A 21,415-nucleotide genomic window follows, 5' to 3' on the forward strand; every position below is an offset into this window, starting at 1 on the left:
CGCAGGGGGTTACAGAGACAGGGAGCGGTGTAGGGATGGAGGGGGTACAGAGACAGGGAGGTGTGCAGGGGATGGAGGGGTTACAGAGACATGGAGCGGTGTAGGGGATGGAGGGGTTACAGAGACAGGGAGGTGTGCAGGGGATGGAGGGGTTACAGAGACATGGAGCGGTGTAGGGGATGGAGGGGGACACAGAGATTTGAGGGTTTTACTGAGACAGGGAAGGGTGTAGGGGATGGAGGGGTTACAGAGGCGGGGAGGGGTGTAGGGGATGGAGGGGCAACAGAGACATGGAGGGGCTACAGAGACAGGGAGGGGTGTAGGGGATGGATGGGGTGTAGGGGATGGATGGGGTACAGAGAAAGGGAGGGGTGTAGGGGATGGAGGGGCAACAGAGACATGGAGGGGCTACAGAGACAGGGAGGGGTGTAGGGGATGGATGGGGTGTAGGGGATGGATGGGGTACAGAGACAGGGAGGGTGTAGGGGATGGAGGGGTTACAGAGACAGGGAGCGGTGTAGAGGGATGGAGGGGGTACAGAGACAGGGAGGTGTGCAGGGGATGGAGGGGTTACAGAGACATGGAGCGGTGTAGGGGATGGAGGGGGACACAGAGATTTGAGGGTTTTACTGAGACAGGGAAGGGTGTAGGGGATGGAGGGGTTACAGAGACGGGGAGGGGTGTAGGGGATGGAGGGGCAACAGAGACATGGAGGGGCTACAGAGACAGGGAGGGGTGTAGGGGATGGATGGGGTACAGAGACATGGGAGGGGTGTTGCCAGTTGAGGGGTTACAGAGACAGGGAGGGGTGTACGGGATGGAGGCGTTACAGAGACTGGGAGGGTGTAGGGGATGGAGGGGGTTACCGAGACAGGGACGGGTGTAGGGGATTGGAGGGTGTGACAGAGACAGGGAGGGCGTAGGGGACGCAGGGGGTTACAGAGACAGGGAGGGCGTAGGGGACGCAGTGGGTTACAGAGACAGGGAGGGCGTAGGGGACGCAGGGGGTTACAGAGACAGGGAGGGCGTAGGGGACGCAGGGGGTTACAGAGACAGGGAGGGCGTAGGGGACGCAGGGGGGTTACAGAGACAGGGAGGGCGTAGGGGACGCAGGGGGTTACAGAGACAGGGAGGGCGTAGGGGACGCAGGGGGTTACAGAGACAGGGAGGGCGTAGGGGACGCAGGGGGTTACAGAGACAGGGAGGGCGTAGGGGACGCAGGGGGTTACAGAGACAGGGAGGGCGTAGGGGACGCAGGGGGTTACAGAGACAGGGAGGGCGTAGGGGACGCAGGGGGTTACAGAGACAGGGAGGGCGTAGGGGACGCAGGGGGTTACAGAGACAGGGAGGGCGTAGGGGACGCAGGGGGTTACAGAGACAGGGAGGGCGTAGGGGACGCAGGGGGTTACAGAGACAGGGAGGGCGTAGGGGACGCAGGGGGTTACAGAGACAGGGAGGGCGTAGGGGACGCAGGGGTTTACAGAGATGGTGAGAGGTGTAGGGGACGGAGGGTTTTACAGAGATGGTGAGAGGTGTAGGGGACGGAGGGTTTTACAGAGATGGGGAGGGGTGTAGGGGACCGAGGGGTTACAGTGACGGGGAGGGGTGTACGGGATGGATGGGTACAGAGAAAGAGAGGGGTGTAGGGGAAGGATGGGTTACAGGGACAGGGAGCGGTGTAGGGGGATGGATGGGTTACAGGGACAGGGAGGGGTGTAGGGGATGGATGGGGTACAGAGACAGGGAGGGGTGTAGGGGATTTGAGGGTTTTACTGACACAGGGAGGGGTGTAGGGGATGGAGGGGCAACAGAGACATGGAGGGGCTACAGAGACAGGGTGGGGTGTAGGGGATGGATGGGGTACAGAGACAGGAGGGGTGTAAGGGATGGATGCTGAACAGAGACAGGGAGGGGGTGTAGGGGATGGATGGGGAACAGAGACAGGGAGGGGTGTAGGGGATGGATGGGGTACAGAGACAGGGAGTGGTGTGGGGGATGGATGGGTTACAGAGACAGGGAGGGGTGTAGGGGATGGATGCTGAACAGAGACAGGGAGGGGTGTAGGGGATGGATGGGGAACAGAGACAGGGAGGGGTGTAGGGGATGGATGGGGTACAGAGACAGGGAGGGGTGTAGGGGATGGATGGGGTACAGAGACGGAGGGGTGTAGGGGATTGGCGGGTTTTACTAAGACAGGAAGGGTGTAGGAGATGGAGGGGTTACAGAGACAGGGAGTGGTATAGGGATTGGAGGGTGTGACGGAGACAGGGAGGGCGTAGGGGACGCAGGGGGTTACAGAGACAGGGAGGGCGTAGGGGACGCAGGGGGTTTCAGAGACAGGGAGGGCGTAGGGGGACGCAGGGGGTTACAGAGAGGGAGGGCGTAGGGGACGCAGGGGGTTACAGAGAGGGAGGGCGTAGGGGACGCAGGGGGTTACAGAGGCAGGGAGGGCGTAGGGGACGCAGGGGGTTACAGAGGCAGGGAGGGCGTAGGGGACGCAGGGGGTTACAGAGGCAGGGAGGGCGTCGGGGACGCAGGGGGTTACAGAGGCAGGGAGGGCGTAGGGGACGCAGGGGGTTACAGAGGCAGGGAGGGCGTAGGGGACGCAGGGGGTTACAGAGGCAGGGAGGGCGTAGGGGACGCAGGGGGTTACAGAGGCAGGGAGGGCGTAGGGGACGCAGGGGGTTACAGAGGCAGGGAGGGCGTAGGGGACGCAGGGGGTTACAGAGGCAGGGAGGGCGTCGGGGACGCAGGGGGTTACAGAGGCAGGGAGGGCGTAGGGGACGCAGGGGGTTACAGAGACAGGGAGGGCGTAGGGGACGCAGGGGGTTACAGAGACAGGGAGGGCGTAGGGGACGCAGGGGGTTTACAGAGACGGTGAGAGGTGTAGGGGACGGAGGGTTTTACAGAGACGGGGAGGGGTGTAGGGGATGGAGGGGTTACAGAGACGGGGAGGGGATTAGGAGATGTAGGGTGTTACAGAGACGTGGAGGGGTGTAGGGGATGGATGGGGTGTAGGGGATGGATGGGGTACAGAGACATGGGAGGGGTGTAGGGGATGGATGGGGTACAGAGACATGGGAGGGGTCTAGCGGATGGATGGGGTACAGAGACATGGGAGGGGTGTTGCCAGTTGAGGGGTTACCGAGACAGGGAGGGGGTATAGGGGATTGGAGGGTGTGACAGAGACAGGGAGGGCGTAGGGGACGGTGGGTGTGACAGACAGGGAGGGTGTAGGGGACGCAGGGGGTTACAGAGACAGGGAGGGCGTAGGGGACGGAGGGGGTTACAGAGACAGGGAGGGCGTAGGGGACGCAGGGGCTTACAGAGACAGGGGAGGGCGTAGGGGACGCAGGGGCTTACAGAGACAGGGAGGGCGTAGGGGACGCAGGGGCTTACAGAGACAGGGAGGGCGTAGGGGACGCAGGGGGTTACAGAGACAGGGAGGGCGTAGGGGACGCAGGGGGTTACAGAGACAGGGAGGGCGTAGGGGACGCAGGGGGTTACAGAGACAGGGAGGGCGTAGGGGACGCAGGGGGTTAGAGACAGGGAGGGTGTAGGGGACGCAGGGGTTTACAGAGACGGGGAGGGGTGTAGGGGACCGAGGGGTTACAGAGACGGGGAGGGGTGTAGGGGATGGATGGGGTACAGAGACAGGGAGGGGATTAGGAGATGCAGGGTGTTACAGAGATGTGGAGGGGTGTAGGGGATGGAGGGGCAACAGAGACATGGAGGGGCTACAGAGACAGGGAGGGGTGTAGGGGATGGATGGGGTACAGAGACAGGGAGGGGTGTAGGGGATGGTGGGGTACAGAGACAGGGAGGGGTGCAGGGGATGGAGGGGTTGCAGATACAGGGAGGGGTGTAGGGGATTGGCGGGTTTTACTAAGACAGGGAGGGGTGTAGGGGATGGATGGGCTACAGAGACAGGGAGGGGTGTAGGGGATGGAGGGGTTACAGAGACAGGGAGGGGTGTAGGGGATGGATGGGCTACAGAGACAGGGAGGGGTGTAGGGGATGGATGGGGAACAGAGACAGGGAGGGGTGCAGGGGATGGATGGGTTACAGAGACAGGGAGGGGTGTAGGGGATGGAGGGGGTTACAGTGACATGGAGGTGTGTAGGGGATGGAGGGGTTACAGAGATGGGGAGGGGTGTAGGGGATGGAGGGGTTTACAGAGACAGGGAGGGGTGTAGGGGATGGAGGGGTTTACAGAGACAGGGAGGGTGCAGGGGAAGGATGGGGTACAGAGACAGGGAGGGGTGTAGGGGATGGAGGGGTTACAGAGACAGGGAGGGGTGTAGGGGATGGATGGGGAACAGAGACAGGGAGGGGTGTAGGGGATGGATGGGGTACAGAGACAGAGAGGGGTGCAGGGGAAGGATGGGTTACAGAGACAGGGAGGGGTGTAGGGGATGGATGGGGAACAGAGACAGGGAGGGGTGTAGGGGATGGAGGGGGTTACAGTGACATGGAGGTGTGTAGGGGATGGAGGGGTTACAGAGACAGGGAGTGGTGTGGGGGATGGAGGGGTTACAGAGACAGGGAGGGGTGTAGGGGATGGAGGGGTTACAGAGACAGGGAGGGGTGTAGGGGATGGAGGGGTTACAGAGACAGGGAGGGGTGTAGGGGATGGATGGGGAACAGAGACAGGGAGGGGTGTAGGGGATGGATGGGGAACAGAGACAGGGAGGGGTGTAGGGGATGGATGGGCTACAGAGACAGGGAGGGGTGTAGGGGATGGATGGGCTACAGAGACAGGGAGGGGTGCAGGGGATGGATGGGGTACAGAGACAGGGAGGGGGTGTGGGGGATGGAGGGGGTTACAGTGACATGGAGGTGTGTAGGGGATGGAGGGGTTACAGAGATGGGGAGGGGTGTAGGGGATGGAGGGGTTTACAGAGACAGGGAGGGTGCAGGGGAAGGATGGGGTACAGAGACAGGGAGGGGTGTAGGGGATGGAGGGGTTACAGAGACAGGGAGGGGTGTAGGGGATGGAGGGGTTACAGAGACAGGGAGGGGTGTCGGGGATGGAGGAGGTTACAGTGACAGGGAGGGGTGTAGGGGATGGAGGGGTTACAGAGACAGGGAGGGGTGTAGGAGATGGATGGGGAACAGAGACAGGGAGGGGTGTAATGGATGGATGGGGAACAGAGACAGGGAGGGGTGTAGGGGATGGAGGGGGTTACAGAGACAGGGAGGGGTGTAGGGGATGGATGGGGAACAGAGACAGGGAGGGGTGCAGGGGAAGGATGGGGTACAGAGACAGGGAGGGGTGTAGAGGATTGGAGGGATTTACTGAGACAGGGAGCGGTGTAGGGGATGGAGGGGGACACAGAGATTGGAGGGTGTTACAGAGACAGGGAGGGGTGTAGGGGATGGAGGGGTTACAGAGACAGGGAGGGGTTTTGGAGATGGAGGGGGGTTACAGGGACAGGGAGGGGTGTAAGGGATGAAGGGGTGTGGGGGATGGATGGGGTACAGAGACAGGGAGGGGTGTAGGGGATGGAGGGTGTTACAGAGACAGGGAGGGGTGTCGGGGATGGAGGGGTGCAGGGGATGGAGGGGATGGAGGGGTGCAGGGGATGGAGGGGTGCAGAGACAGGGAGGGGTGTAGGGGATGGAGGGGGTACAGAGACAGGGAGGGGTGTAGGGGATGGAGGGGGTACAGAGACAGGGAGGGGTGTAGGGGATGGATGGGGAACAGAGACAGGGAGGGGTGTAGGGGATGGATGGGGTACAGAGACAGGGAGGGGTGTCGGGGATGGAGGGGTACAGAGACAGGGAGGGGTGTAGGGGATGGATGGGGTGTAGGGGATGGAGGGGTTACAGAGACGGGGAGGGGTTTAGGAGATGGAGGGTATTACAGAGACGTGGAGGGGTGTAGGGGATGGAGGGGCTACAGAGACAGGGAGGGGTGTAGGGGATGGATGACGTGTAGGGGATGGATGGGCTGTAGGGGATGGATGGGGTACAGAGACAGGTAGGGGTGTAGGGGACGCAGGGGGTTACAGAGACAGGTAGGGGTGTAGGGGACGCAGGGGGTTACAGAGACAGGGAGGGTGTAGGGGACGCAGGGGGCTACAGAGACGGGGAGGGGTTTAGGGGATGGAGGGGCTACAGAGACAGGGAGTTGCGTAGGGGATGTATGGGGCGTAGGGGATGGATGGGGTGTAGGGGATGGAGGGGGTTACAGAGACAGGGAGGGGTGTAGGGGATGGATGGGGTACAGAGACAGGGAGCGGTGTAGGGGATGGAGGGGGTACAGAGACAGGGAGGTGTGCAGGGGATGGAGGGGTTACAGAGACAGGGAGGTGTGCAGGGGATGGAGGGGTTACAGAGACATGGAGCGGTGTAGGGGATGGAGGGGGACACAGAGATTTGAGGGTTTTACTGAGACAGGGAAGGGTGTAGGGGATGGAGGGGTTACAGAGACGGGGAGGGGTGTAGGGGATGGAGGGGCAACAGAGACATGGAGGGGCTACAGAGACAGGGAGGGGTGTAGGGGATGGATACGGTGTAGGGGATGGATGGGGTACAGAGAAAGGGAGGGGTGTAGGGGATGGAGGGGCAACAGAGACATGGAGGGGCTACAGAGACAGGGAGGGGTGTAGGGGATGGATGGGGTGTAGGGGATGGATGGGGTACAGAGACAGGGAGGGTGTAGGGGATGGAGGGGTTACAGAGACAGGGAGGTGTGCAGGGGATGGAGGGGTTACAGAGACATGGAGCGGTGTAGGGGATGGAGGGGGACACAGAGATTTGAGGGTTTTACTGAGACAGGGAAGGGTGTAGGGGATGGAGGGGTTACAGAGACGGGGAGGGGTGTAGGGGATGGAGGGGCAACAGAGACATGGAGGGGCTACAGAGACAGGGAGGGGTGTAGGGGATGGATGGGGTGTAGGGGATGGATGGGGTACAGAGAAAGGGAGGGGTGTAGGGGATGGAGGGGCAACAGAGACATGGAGGGGCTACAGAGACAGGGAGGGGTGTAGGGGATGGATGGGGTGTAGGGGATGGATGGGGTACAGAGACAGGGAGGGTGTAGGGGATGGAGGGGTTACAGAGACAGGGAGCGGTGTAGGGGATGGAGGGGGTACAGAGACAGGGAGGTGTGCAGGGGATGGAGGGGTTACAGAGACAGGGAGCGGTGTAGGGGATGGAGGGGGTACAGAGACAGGGAGGTGTGCAGGGGATGGAGGGGTTACAGAGACATGGAGCGGTGTAGGGGATGGAGGGGGACACAGAGATTTGAGGGTTTTACTGAGACAGGGAAGGGTGTAGGGGATGGAGGGGTTACAGAGACGGGGAGGGGTGTAGGGGATGGAGGGGCAACAGAGACATGGAGGGGCTACAGAGACAGGGAGGGGTGTAGGGGATGGATGGGGTGTAGGGGATGGATGGGGTACAGAGACATGGGAGGGGTGTAGGGGATGGATGGGGTACAGAGACATGGGAGGGGTGTTGCCAGTTGAGGGGTTACAGAGACAGGGAGGGGTGTACGGGATGGAGGCGTTACAGAGACTGGGAGGGTGTAGGGGATGGAGGGGGTTACCGAGACAGGGACGGGTGTAGGGGATTGGAGGGTGTGACAGAGACAGGGAGGGCGTAGGGGACGCAGGGTGTGACAGAGACAGGGAGGGCGTAGGGGACGCAGGGGGTTACAGAGACAGGGAGGGCGTAGGGGACGCAGGGGGTTACAGAGACAGGGAGGGCGTAGGGGACGCAGGGGGTTACAGAGACAGGGAGGGCGTAGGGGACGCAGGGGGTTACAGAGACAGGGAGGGCGTAGGGGACGCAGGGGGTTACAGAGACAGGGAGGGCGTAGGGGACGCAGGGGGTTACAGAGACAGGGAGGGCGTAGGGGACGCAGGGGGGTTACCGAGACAGGGAGGGCGTAGGGGACGCAGGGGGTTACAGAGACAGGGAGGGCGTAGGGGACGCAGGGGGTTACAGAGACAGGGAGGGCGTAGGGGACGCAGTGGGTTACAGAGACAGGGAGGGCGTAGGGGACGCAGGGGGTTACAGAGACAGGGAGGGCGTAGGGGACGCAGGGGGTTACAGAGACAGGGAGGGCGTAGGGGACGCAGGGGGTTACAGAGACAGGGAGGGCGTAGGGGACGCAGGGGGTTACAGAGACAGGGAGGGCGTAGGGGACGCAGGGGGTTACAGAGACAGGGAGGGCGTAGGGGACGCAGGGGGTTACAGAGACAGGGAGGGCGTAGGGGACGCAGGGGGTTACAGAGACAGGGAGGGCGTAGGGGACGCAGGGGGTTACAGAGACAGGGAGGGCGTAGGGGACGCAGGGGGTTACAGAGACAGGGAGGGCGTAGGGGACGCAGGGGGTTACAGAGACAGGGAGGGCGTAGGGGACGCAGGGGGTTACAGAGACAGGGAGGGCGTAGGGGACGCAGGGGGTTACAGAGACAGGGAGGGCGTAGGGGACGCAGGGGTTTACAGAGATGGTGAGAGGTGTAGGGGACGGAGGGTTTTACAGAGATGGTGAGAGGTGTAGGGGACGGAGGGTTTTACAGAGATGGGGAGGGGTGTAGGGGACCGAGGGGTTACAGTGACGGGGAGGGGTGTACGGGATGGATGGGGTACAGAGAAAGAGAGGGGTGTAGGGGAAGGATGGGTTACAGGGACAGGGAGGGGTGTAGGGGATGGATGCTGAACAGAGACAGGGAGGGGTGTAGGGGATGGATGGGGAACAGAGACAGGGAGGGGTGTAGGGGATGGATGCTGAACAGAGACAGGGAGGGGTGTAGGGATGGATGGGGAACAGAGACAGGGAGGGGTGTAGGGGATGGATGGGGTACAGAGACAGGGAGGGGTGTAGGGGATGGATGGGGTACAGAGACGGAGGGGTGTAGGGGATGGATGCTGAACAGAGACAGGGAGGGGTGTAGGGGATGGATGGGGAACAGAGACAGGGAGGGGTGTAGGGGATGGATGGGCTACAGAGACAGGGAGGGGTGTAGGGGATGGATGGGGTACAGAGACAGGGAGGGGTGTAGGGGATGGATGGGGTACAGAGACAGGGAGGGGTGTAGGGGATGGATGGGGTACAGAGACGGAGGGGTGTAGGGGATTGGCGGGTTTTACTAAGACAGGGAAGGGTGTAGGAGATGGAGGGGTTACAGAGACAGGGAGGGGTGTAGGGGATTGGCGGGTTTTACTAAGACAGGGAAGGGTGTAGGAGATGGAGGGGTTACAGAGACAGGGAGCGGTGTAGGGGATGGAGGGGGGACACAGAGATTGGAGAGTGTTACAGAGACAGGGAGGGGTGTAGGGGATGGATGGGGTACAGAGACAGGGAGGGGTGTAGGGGTTTGGCGGGTTTTACTAATACAGGGAGGGGTGTAGGGGATGGAGGGGTTACAGAGATGGTGAGAGGTGTAGGGGACGGAGGGTTTTACAGAGATGGGGAGGGGTGTAGGGGACGGAGGGTTTTACAGAGATGGGGAGGGGTGTAGGGGACCGAGGGGTTACAGAGACGGGGAGGGGTGTAGGGGATGGATGGGGTGTAGGGTATGGATGGGGTACAGAGAAAGGGAGGGGTGTAGGGGAAGGATGGGTTACAGGGACAGGGAGGGGTGTAGGGGATGGATGGGGTGTAGGGTATGGATGGGGTACAGAGAAAGGGAGGGGTGTAGGGGATGGATGGGGTTACAGAGACAGGGAGGGGTGTAGGGGATGGATGGGGTACAGAGACAGGGAGGGTGTAGGGGATGGATGGGGTTACAGAGACAGGGAGGGGTGTAGGGGATGGATGGGGAACAGAGACAGGGAGGGGTGTAAGGGATGGATGCGGAACAGAGACAGGGAGGGGTGTAGGGGATGGATGGGGTACAGAGACAGTGAGGGGTGTAGGGGATTGGCGGGTTTTAATAAGACGGAGGGGTGTAGGGGATGGAGGGGTTACAGAGACAGGGAGCGGTGTAGGGGATGGAGGGGGACACAGAGATTGGAGGGTGTTACAGAGACAGGGAGTGGTGTAGGGGATGGAGGGGGACACAGAGACAGGGAGTGGTATAGGGGATTGGAGGGTGTGACAGAGACAGGGAGGGCGTAGGGGACGCAGGGGGTTACAGAGACAGGGAGGGCGTAGGGGACGCAGGGGGTTTCAGAGACAGGGAGGGCGTAGGGGACGCAGGGGGTTACAGAGAGGGAGGGCGTAGGGGACGCAGGGGGTTACAGAGAGGGAGGGCGTAGGGGACGCAGGGGGTTACAGAGAGGGAGGGCGTAGGGGACGCAGGGGGTTACAGAGGCAGGGAGGGCGTAGGGGACGCAGGGGGTTACAGAGGCAGGGAGGGCGTAGGGGACGCAGGGGGTTACAGAGGCAGGGAGGGCGTAGGGGACGCAGGGGGTTACAGAGGCAGGGAGGGCGTAGGGGACGCAGGGGGTTACAGAGGCAGGGAGGGCGTAGGGGACGCAGGGGGTTACAGAGGCAGGGAGGGCGTAGGGGACGCAGGGGGTTACAGAGGCAGGGAGGGCGTAGGGGACGCAGGGGGTTACAGAGGCAGGGAGGGCGTAGGGGACGCAGGGGGTTACAGAGGCAGGGAGGGCGTAGGGGACGCAGGGGGTTACAGAGGCAGGGAGGGCGTAGGGGACGCAGGGGGTTACAGAGGCAGGGAGGGCGTCGGGGACGCAGGGGGTTACAGAGGCAGGGAGGGCGTAGGGGACGCAGGGGGTTACAGAGACAGGGAGGGCGTAGGGGACGCAGGGGTTTACAGAGACGGTGAGAGGTGTAGGGGACGGAGGGTTTTACAGAGACGGGGAGGGGTGTAGGGGATGGAGGGGTTACAGAGACGGGGAGGGGATTAGGAGATGTAGGGTGTTACAGAGACGTGGAGGGGTGTAGGGGATGGATGGGGTGTAGGGGATGGATGGGGTACAGAGACATGGGAGGGGTGTAGGGGATGGATGGGGTACAGAGACATGGGAGGGGTGTTGCCAGTTGAGGGGTTACCGAGACAGGGAGGGGTGTACGGGATTGGAGGGTGTGACAGAGACAGGGAGGGCGTAGGGGACGGTGGGTGTGACAGACAGGGAGGGTGTAGGGGACGCAGGGGGTTACAGAGACAGGGAGGGCGTAGGGGACGGAGGGGGTTACAGAGACAGGGAGGGCGTAGGGGACGCAGGGGCTTACAGAGACAGGGAGGGCGTAGGGGACGCAGGGGCTTACAGAGACAGGGAGGGCGTAGGGGACGCAGGGGCTTACAGAGACAGGGAGGGCGTAGGGGACGCAGGGGGTTACAGAGACAGGGAGGGCGTAGGGGACGCAGGGGGTTACAGAGACAGGGAGGGCGTAGGGGACGCAGGGGGTTAGAGACAGGGAGGGTGTAGGGGACGCAGGGGTTTACAGAGACGGGGAGGGGTGTAGGGGACCGAGGGGTTACAGAGACGGGGAGGGGTGTAGGGGATGGATGGGGTACAGAGACATGGGAGGGGTGTTGCCAGTTGAGGGGTTACCGAGACAGGGAGGGGTATAGGGGATTGGAGGGTGTGACAGAGACAGGGAGGGCGTAGGGGACGGTGGGTGTGACAGACAGGGAGGGTGCAGGGGACGCAGGGGGTTACAGAGACAGGGAGGGCGTAGGGGACGGAGGGGGTTACAGAGACAGGGAGGGCGTAGGGGACGCAGGGGCTTACAGAGACAGGGAGGGCGTAGGGGACGCAGGGGCTTACAGAGACAGGGAGGGCGTAGGGGACGCAGGGGCTTACAGAGACAGGGAGGGCGTAGGGGACGCAGGGGCTTACAGAGACAGGGAGGGCGTAGGGGACGCAGGGGGTTACAGAGACAGGGAGGGCGTAGGGGACGCAGGGGGTTACAGAGACAGGGAGGGCGTAGGGGACGCAGGGGGTTAGAGACAGGGAGGGCGTAGGGGACGCAGGGGGGTTAGAGACAGGGAGGGTGTAGGGGACGCAGGGGTTTACAGAGACGGGGAGGGGTGTAGGGGACCGAGGGGTTACAGAGACGGGGAGGGGTGTAGGGGATGGATGGGGTACAGAGACAGGGAGGGGTGTAGGGGATTTGAGGGTTTTACTGAGACAGGGAGGGGTGTAGGGGATGGAGGGGTTACAGAGACAGGGAGCGGTGTAGGGGATGGAGGGGTTACAGAGACAGGGAGGGGTGCAGGGGATGGAGGGGTTGCAGATACAGGGAGGGGTGTAGGGGATTGGCGGGTTTTACTAAGACAGGGAGGGGTGTAGGGGATGGAGGGGTTACAGAGACAGGGAGCGGTGTAGGGGATGGAGGGGGGACACAGAGATTGGAGGGTGTTACAGAGACAGGGAGGGGTGTAGGGGATGGAGGGGTTACAGAGACAGGGAGGGGTTTAGGAGATGGAGGGGGTTACAGGGACAGGGAGGGGTGTAAGGGATGGAGGGGCTACAGAGACAGGGAGTGGTGTAGGGGATGGAGGGGGTTACAGAGACAGGGAGGGGTGTAGGGGATGGAGGGGTTACAGAGACAGGGAGCGGTGTAGGGGATGGAGGGGGACACAGAGATTGGAGGGTGTTACAGAGACAGGGAGGGGTGTAGGGGATGGAGGGGTTACAGAGACAGGGAGGGGTTTAGGAGATGGAGGGGGTTACAGGGACAGGGAGGGGTGTAAGGGATGGAGGGGCTACAGAGACAGGGAGTGGTGTAGGGGATGGAGGGGGTTACAGAGACAGGGAGGGGTGTAGGAGATGGATGGGGAACAGAGACAGGGAGGGGTGTAGGGGATGGATGGGGTACAGAGACGGGGAGGGGTGTAGGGGACGGAGAGGTTACAGAGACAGGGAGGGGTGTAGGGGATGGAGGGGTTACACAGACAGGGAGGGGTTTAGGAGATGGAGGGGGTTACAGGGACAGGGAGGGGTGTAAGGGATGGAGGGGCTACAGAGACAGGGAGTGGTGTAGGGGATGGAGGGGGTTACAGAGACAGGGAGGGGTGTAGGGGATGGAGGGGTTACAGAGACAGGGAGCGGTGTAGGGGATGGAGGGGGACACAGAGATTGGAGGGTGTTACAGAGACAGGGAGGGGTGTAGGGGATGGAGGGGTTACAGAGACAGGGAGGGGTTTAGGAGATGGAGGGGGTTACAGGGACAGGGAGGGGTGTAAGGGATGGAGGGGCTACAGAGACAGGGAGTGGTGTAGGGGATGGAGGGGGTTACAGAGACAGGGAGGGGTGTAGGAGATGGATGGGGAACAGAGACAGGGAGGGGTGTAGGGGATGGAGGGGTTACAGAGACGGGGAGGGGTTTAGGAGATGGAGGGTGTTACAGAGACGGGGAGGGGTGTAGGGGATGGATGGGCTACAGGGACAGGGAGGGGTGTAGGGGATGGATGGGGTACAGAGACAGGGAGGGGTGTAGGGGATGGATGGGGTTACAGAGACAAGGAGGGGTGTAGAGGATGGATGGGGTGGAGAGACAGGGAGGGGTGTAGGGGATGGAGGTGTTACAGAGACAGGGATGGGTGTAGGGGATGGAAGGGTTCCAGAGACAGGGATGGGTGTAGGGGATGGAGGGGGTTACAATGACAGGGAGGGGTGTAGTGGGTGGAGGGGCTACAGAGACAGGGAGGGGTGTAGGGGATGGAGGGGTTACAGAGACGGGGAGGGGTGTAGGGGATGGAGGGGGATACAGAGACAGGGAGGGTGTAGGAGACGGAGGGGGTTACAGAGACAGGGAGCGGTGTAATGGACAGAGGGGGTTACAGGACAGGGAGGGGTGTAATGGACGGAGGGGGTTACAGAGACAGGGAGGGGTGTCGTGGACGGAGGGGTTACAGAGACTGGGAGGGGTGTAGGGGATGGATGGGGTACAGAGACAGGGAGGGGTGTAGGGGATGGAGGGGTTACAGAGACAGGGAGGGGTGTAGGGGACAGAGGGGGACACCGAGATTGGAGGGTGTTACAGGGACAGGGAGGGGTGTAGGGGATTGGAGGATTTTACTGAGACAGGGAGGGGTGTAGGGGATGGAGGGGTTACAGAGACAGGGAGCGGTGTAGGGGATGGAGGGGTTACAGAGACGGAGGGTTTTAAGAGATGGAGGGTGTTACAGAGACGGGGAGGGGTGTAGGGGATGGAGGGGGTGTAGGGGATGGAGGGGGTACAGAGACAGGGAGGGGTGCAGGGGATGGATGGGGTTACAGAGACAGGGAGGGGTGTAGGGGATGGAGGGGGTGTAGGGGATGGAGGGGGTACAGAGACAGGGAGGGGTGTAGGGGATGGAGGGGGTTACAGAGACACGGAGGGGTGTTGGGGATGGAGGGTGTTACAGAGACAAGGAGGGGCGTAGGGGATGGAGAGGTTACAGAGACAGGGAGGGGTCTTGGCGGTTGAGGGGTTACAGAGACTGGGAGGCGTGTAGGTGATGGAGAGGTTACAGAGACAAGGAGGGGTGTAGGGGATGGAGGGGTTACAGACACAGGGAGGTGTGCAGGGGATGGAGAGGTGACAGAGACAGGGGGGGTGTAGGGGATGGAGGGGGACACAGAGACAGGGTGGGGTGTAGGGGATTGGAGGGTTTTACAGACACAGTGACAGGTGTAGGGGATGAAGGGGTTAAAGAGACTGGGAGGTGTGTATGGGATGGAGGGGGTTACAGAGACACGGAGGGGTGTAGGGGACGGAGGGGGTTACAGAGACAGGGAGATGTGTATGGGATTGAAGGGTGTTACAGAGACAGGGAGGGGTGTAGGAGATGGAGGGGTTACAGTGACGGGGAGGGATGTAGGGGATGGAGAGGTTACAGAGACAGGGAGGGGTGTACGGGACGGAGGGGGTTACAGAGACAGGGAGGGGTGTAGTGGGTGGAGGGGCTTACAGAGACAGGGAAGGGTGTAGTGGGTGGAGGGGTTACAGAGACAGGGAAGGGTGTACGGGTTGGAGTGGTGTTACAGAGAAAGGGAGGGTTGTATGGGATGGAGGGGTTACAGAGACAGGGATGGGTGTAGGGGATGGAGGGGTTACAGAGACAGTGAGGGGTGTAGTGGGTGGAGGGGCTTACAGTGACGGGGAGGGGTGTAGTGGGTGGAGGGGCTACAGAGACGGGGAGGGGTGTACGGGTTGGAGGGGTGATACAGAGACGGGGAGGGGTGTAGGGGACGGAGGGGTGATACAGAGACGGGGAGGGGTGTAGGGGACGGAGGGGTTACAGAGATGGGGAGGGTGTAGGGGACGGAGGGGTTACAGAGACGGGGAGGGTGTAGGGGACGGAGGGGGTTACAGAGACAGGGAGGGTGTAGGGGACGGAGGGGGTTACAGAGACAGGGAGATGTGTATGGGATTGAAGGGTGTTACAGAGACAGGGAGGGGTGTAGGAGATGGAGGGGTTACAGTGACGGGGAGGGATGTAGGGGATGGAGAGGTTACAGAGACAGGGAGGGGTGTACGGGACGGAGGGGGTTACAGAGACAGGGAGGGGTGTAGTGGGTGGAGGGGTTACAGAGACAGGGAAGGGTGTACGGGTTGGAGTGGTGTTACAGAGAAAGGGAGGGTTGTATGGGATGGAGGGGTTACAGAGACAGGGATGGGTGTAGGGGATGGAGGGGTTACAGAGACAGTGAGGGGTGTAGTGGGTGGAGGGGCTTACAGTGACGGGGAGGGGTGTAGTGGGTGGAGGGGCTACAGAGACGGGGAGGGGTGTACGGGTTGGAGGGGTGATACAGAGACGGGGAGGGGTGTAGGGGACGGAGGGGTGATACAGAGACGGGGAGGGGTGTAGGGGACGGAGGGGTTACAGAGATGGGGAGGGTGTAGGGGACGGAGGGGTTACAGAGACGGGGAGGGTGTAGGGGACGGAGGGGGTTACAGAGACAGGGAGGGTGTAGGGGACGGAGGGGGTTACAGAGACAGGGAGATGTGTATGGGATTGAAGGGTGTTACAGAGACAGGGAGGGGTGTAGGAGATGGAGGGGTTACAGTGACGGGGAGGGATGTAGGGGATGGAGAGGTTACAGAGACAGGGAGGGGTGTACGGGACGGAGGGGGTTACAGAGACAGGGAGGGGTGTAGTGGGTGGAGGGGCTTACAGAGACAGGGAAGGGTGTAGTGGGTGGAGGGGTTACAGAGACTGGGAAGGGTGTACGGGTTGGAGTGGTGTTACAGAGAAAGGGAGGGTTGTATGGGATGGAGGGGTTACAGGGACAGGGATGGGTGTAGGGGATGGAGGGGTTACAGAGACAGTGAGGGGTGTAGTGGGTGGAGGGGCTTACAGTGACGGGGAGGGGTGTAGTGGGTGGAGGGGCTACAGAGACGGGGAGGGGTGTACGGGTTGGAGGGGTGATACAGAGACGGGGAGGGGTGTAGGGGACGGAGGGGTTACAGAGACGGGGAGTGGTGTAGGAGACGGAGGGGTTACAGAGACAGGGAGGGTGTAGGGGACGGAGGGGTTTACAGAGACAGGGAGGGGTGTAGTGGACGAAGGGATTACAGAGACAGGGAGGGGTGTAGTGGACGGAGGGGGTTACAGAGACTGGGAGGTGTGTATGGGATTGGAGGGGGTTACAGAGACAGGAAGGGGTGTAGGGGATGGGGGCGTTTACAGAGACGCTGAGAGGTTTAGGGGATGGAGGGGTGTTGGGGATGGAGGGGTTACAGAGACAGGGAGGGATGGAGGGATTACAGAGATGGGGGGCTGTCGGGGATGGAGGGGGTTACAGAGACAGTGAGATGTGTAGTGGACGAAGGGATTACAGAGACAGGGAGGGGTGTAGTGGACGGAGGGGGTTACAGAGACTGGGAGGTGTGTATGGGATTGGAGGGGGTTACAGAGACAGGAAGGGGTGTAGGGGATGGGGGCGTTTACAGAGACGCTGAGAGGTTTAGGGGATGGAGGGGTGTTGGGGATGGAGGGGTTACAGAGACAGGGAGGGATGGAGGGATTACAGAGATGGGGGGCTGTCGGGGATGGAGGGGGTTACAGAGACAGTGAGGGGTGTAGGGGATGGAGGGGGACCCAGAGACAGGGAGGGGTGTAGGGGATTGGAGGGTTTTACAGAGACAGGGAGTGGTGTAGGAGATGGAGGGGTTACAGAGACGGGGAGGGTGTAGGGGACGGAGGGGGTTACAGAGACGGGGAGGGTGTAGGGGACGGAGGGGGTTACAGAGACGGGGAGGGTGTAGGGGACGGAGGGGGTTACAGAGACGGGGAGGGTGTAGGGGACGGAGGGGGTTACAGAGACGGGGAGGGTGTAGGGGACGGAGGGGGTTACAGAGACGGGGAGGGTGTAGGGGACGGAGGGGGTTACAGAGACGGGGAGGGTGTAGGGGACGGAGGGGGTTACAGAGACAGGGAGGGTGTAGGGGACGGAGGGGGTTACAGAGACAGGGAGGGTGTAGGGGACGGAGGGGGTTACAGAGACAGGGAGGGTGTAGGGGACGGAGGGGGTTACAGAGACAGGGAGGGTGTAGGGGACGGAGGGGGTTACAGAGACAGGGAGGGTGTAGGGGACGGAGGGGGTTACAGAGACAGGGAGGGTGTAGGGGACGGAGGGGGTTACAGAGACAGGGAGGGGTGTAGGGGACGGAGGGTGTTACAGAGACAGGGAGGGTGTAGGGGACGGAGGGGTTTACAGAGACAGGGAGGGGTGTAGTGGACGAAGGGATTACAGAGACAGGGAGGGGTGTAGTGGACGAAGGGATTACAGAGACAGGGAGGGGTGTAGTGGACGGAGGGGGTTACAGAGACTGGGAGGTGTGTATGGGATTGGAGGGGGTTACAGAGACAGGAAGGGGTGTAGGGGATGGGGGCGTTTATAGAGACGCTGAGAGGTTTAGGGGATGGAGGGGTGTTGGGGATGGAGGGGTGTTGGGGATGGAGGGGTGTTGGGGATGGAGGGGTGTAGGGGATGGAGGGGTTACAGAGACAGGGAGGGATGGAGGGATTACAGAGATGGGGGGCTGTCGGGGATGGAGGGGGTTACAGAGACAGTGAGGGGTGTAGGGGATGGAGGGGGACCCAGAGACAGGGAGGGGTGTAGGGGATTGGAGGGTTTTACAGAGACAGGGAGTGGTGTAGGAGATGGAGGGGTTACAGAGACAGGCCGGGGTTTAGTGGATGGAGGGGGTTACAGAGACAAGGAGGGGTGTAGAGGGTGGAGGGGTTACAGAGACAGGAAGGGGTGTAGGGGACGGAGGGGGTTACAGAGACAGGGAGGGGTGTTGGCGGTTGAGGGGTTACTGAGACAGGCAGGGGTGTAGGGGATGGAGGGGGTTTCAGAGACAGGGAGGGGTGTAGTGGGTGGAGGGGCTTACAGAGACAGGGAGGGGTGTAGTGGGTGGAGGGGCTTACAGAGACAGGGAAGGGTGCAGTGGCTGGAGGGGTTACAGAGACAGGGAGGGGTGTACGGGTTGGAGTGGTGTTACAGAGAAAGGGAGGGGTGTAGGGGATGGAGGGGTTACAGAGACAGGGAGGGGTGTAGGGGATGGAGGGGTTACAGAGACGGGGAGGGGTGTAGGGAATGGAGGGGGATACAGAGACAGGGAGGGTGTAGGAGACGGAGGGGGTTACAGAGACAGGGAGCGGTGTAATGGACGGAGGGGGTTACAGAGACAGGGAGGGGTGTAGTGGACGGAGGGGGTTACAGAGACAGGGAGGGGTGTAGGGGATGGATGGGGTACAGAGACAGGGAGGGGTGTAGGGGATGGAGGGGTTACAGAGAGAGGGAGGGGTGTAGGGGACGGAGGGGGACACCGAGATTGGAGGGTGTTACAGGGACAGGGAGGGGTGTATTGGGTGGAGGGGCTTCCAGAGACAGGGAGGGGTGTACGGGTTGGAGGGGTGTTACAAAGAAAGGGAGGGGTGTAGGGGATGGAGGTGTTACAGAGACAGGGATGGGTGTAGGGGATGGAGGGGGTTACAATGACAGGGAGGGGTGTAGTGGGTGGAGGGGCTTACAGAAACAGGGAGGGTTGTAGTGGGTGGAGGGGCTTACAGAGACAGGGAGGGTTGTAGTGGGTGGAGGGGTTACAGAGACAGGGAGGGGTGTACGGGTTGGAGGGGTGTTACAAAGAAAGGGAGGGGTGTCGGGGATGGAGGTGTTACAGAGACAGGGATGGGTGTAGGGGATGGAGGGGCTACAGAGACAGGGAGGGGTGTAGGGGATGGAGGGGGTGTAGGGGATGGAGGGGGTACAGAGACAGGGAGGGGTGCAGGGGATGGATGGGGTTCAGAGACAGGGAAGGGTGTAGTGGCTGGAGGGGTTACAGAGACAGGGAAGGGTGTAGTGGCTGGAGGGGTTACAGAGACAGGGAGGGGTGTACGGGTTGGAGTGGTGTTACAGAGAAAGGGAGGGGTGTAGGGGATGGAGGGGTTACAGAGACAGGGATGGGTGTAGGGGATGGAGGGGGACACAGAGACAGGTAGGGGTGTAGGGGATTGGAGCGTTTTACAGAGATGGGGAAGGATGTAGGGGATGGAGAGTTTACAGAGACGGGGATGGATGTCGGGGATGGAGAGGGTTTCAGAGACAGGGAGGGGTGTAGGGGATGGAGCGGGTTACAGAGACAGAGAGGGGTGTAGTGGATGGAGGAGTTACAGAGACAGGGAGGGCTGTCGGGGTTGGAGGGGGTTACAGAGACGGAGGTGTGTAGGGGATGGAGGGGGTTACAGAAACACGGAGGGGTGTAGGGGACGGAGGGGGTTACAGAGACAGGGAGGTGTGTAGTGGACGGAGGGGGTTACAGAGATTGGGAGGGTTGTATGGGATTGAAGGGTGTTACAGAGACAGGGAGGGGTGTAGGGGATGGAGGGGTTTACAGAGACGGGAAGGGGTGTAGGGGATGGACGGGTTACAGTGACGGGGAAGGATGTAGGGGATGGAGGGGTTACAGTGACGAGGAGAGGTGTAGGGGATGGAGGGGGTTCCAGAGACAGGGAGGGGTGTAGTGGGTGGAGGAGCTTACAGAGACAGGGAGGGGTGTAGTTGGTGGAGGGGCTACAGAGACAGGGAGGGGTGTAGTGGGTGGAGGGGCTACAGAGACAGGGAGGGGTGTACGGGTTGGGGGGGTGTTACAGAGAAAGGGAGGGGTGTAGGGGATGGAGGGGTTACAGAGACAGGGAGGGGTGTACGGGTTGGGGGGGTGTTACAGAGAAAGGGAGGGGTGTAGGGGATGGAGGGGTTACAGAGATAGGGTGGGGTGTAGAGGATGGAGGGTTACAGAGACGGGGAGGGGTGTAGGGGATGGAGGGGTTACAGAGACGGGGACGGGTGCAGGGGATGGAGGGGTTACAGAGACGGGGAGGGGTATAGGGGATTGGAGGGTGTTACAGAGACAGGGAGGGTGTAGGGGATTGGAGGGTGTTACAGAGACAGGGAGGGTGTAGGGGACGGAGGGGGTTACAGAGACAGGGAGGGTGTAGGGTCGGAGGGGGTTACAGAGACAGGGAGGGGTGTAATGGACGGAGGGGTTTACAGAGACAGGAAGGGGTGTAGGGGATGGGGGCGTTTACAGAGATTGGGAGAGGTGTTGGGGATGGAGGGGTTACAGAGACGGGGAGGGGTGTAGCGGATGGAGGGGTGTTGGGGATGGAGGGGTGTTGGGGTGCAGGAGTTACAGAGACAGGGAGGGGTGTAGGGGATGGGGGGGTTACAGAGACAGGGAGGGGTGTAGGGGATGGAGGTGTTACAGAGACAGGGAGGGGTGTAGGGGATGGAGGTGTTACAGAGACAGGGAGGGGTGTAGGGGATGGAGGTGTTACAGAGACAGGGAGGGGTGTAGGGGATGGAGGGGTTACAGAGATGGGGGGCTGTAGGGGATGGAGGGGCATACAGAGACAGGGAGGGGTGTAGGGGATGGAGGGGGATACAGAGACAGGCAGGGGTGTAGGGGATGGAGGGGGATACAGAGACAGGGAGGGGTGTAGGGGATGGAGGGGGATACAGAGACAGGGAGGGGTGTAGGGGATGGAGGGGGACCCAGAGACAGGGAGGGGTGTAGGGGATGGAGGGGGACCCAGAGACAGGGAGGGGTGTAGGGGATGGAGGGGGACCCAGAGACAGGGAAGGGTGTAGGGGATGGAGGGGGACCCAGAGACAGGGAAGGGTGTAGGGGATGGAGGGGGACCCAGAGACAGGGAAGGGTGTAGGGGATGGAGGGGGACCCAGAGACAGGGAAGGGTGTAGGGGATGGAGGGGGACCCAGAGACAGGGAAGGGTGTAGGGGATGGAGGGGGACCCAGAGACAGGGAAGGGTGTAGGGGATGGAGGGGGACCCAGAGACAGGGAAGGGTGTAGGGGATGGAGGGGACCCAGAGACAGGGAAGGGTGTAGGGGATGGAGGGGGACCCAGAGACAGGGAAGGGTGTAGGGGATGGAGGGGGACCCAGAGACAGGGAAGGGTGTAGGGGATGGAGGGGGACCCAGAGACAGGGAAGGGTGTAGGGGATGGAGGGGTCCCAGAGACAGGTTAGGTTGT

Source organism: Mobula birostris, chromosome 5 (genome assembly GCF_030028105.1).
Source record: "Mobula birostris isolate sMobBir1 chromosome 5, sMobBir1.hap1, whole genome shotgun sequence".
NCBI classification, from domain to species: Eukaryota; Metazoa; Chordata; class Chondrichthyes; order Myliobatiformes; family Myliobatidae; genus Mobula; species Mobula birostris.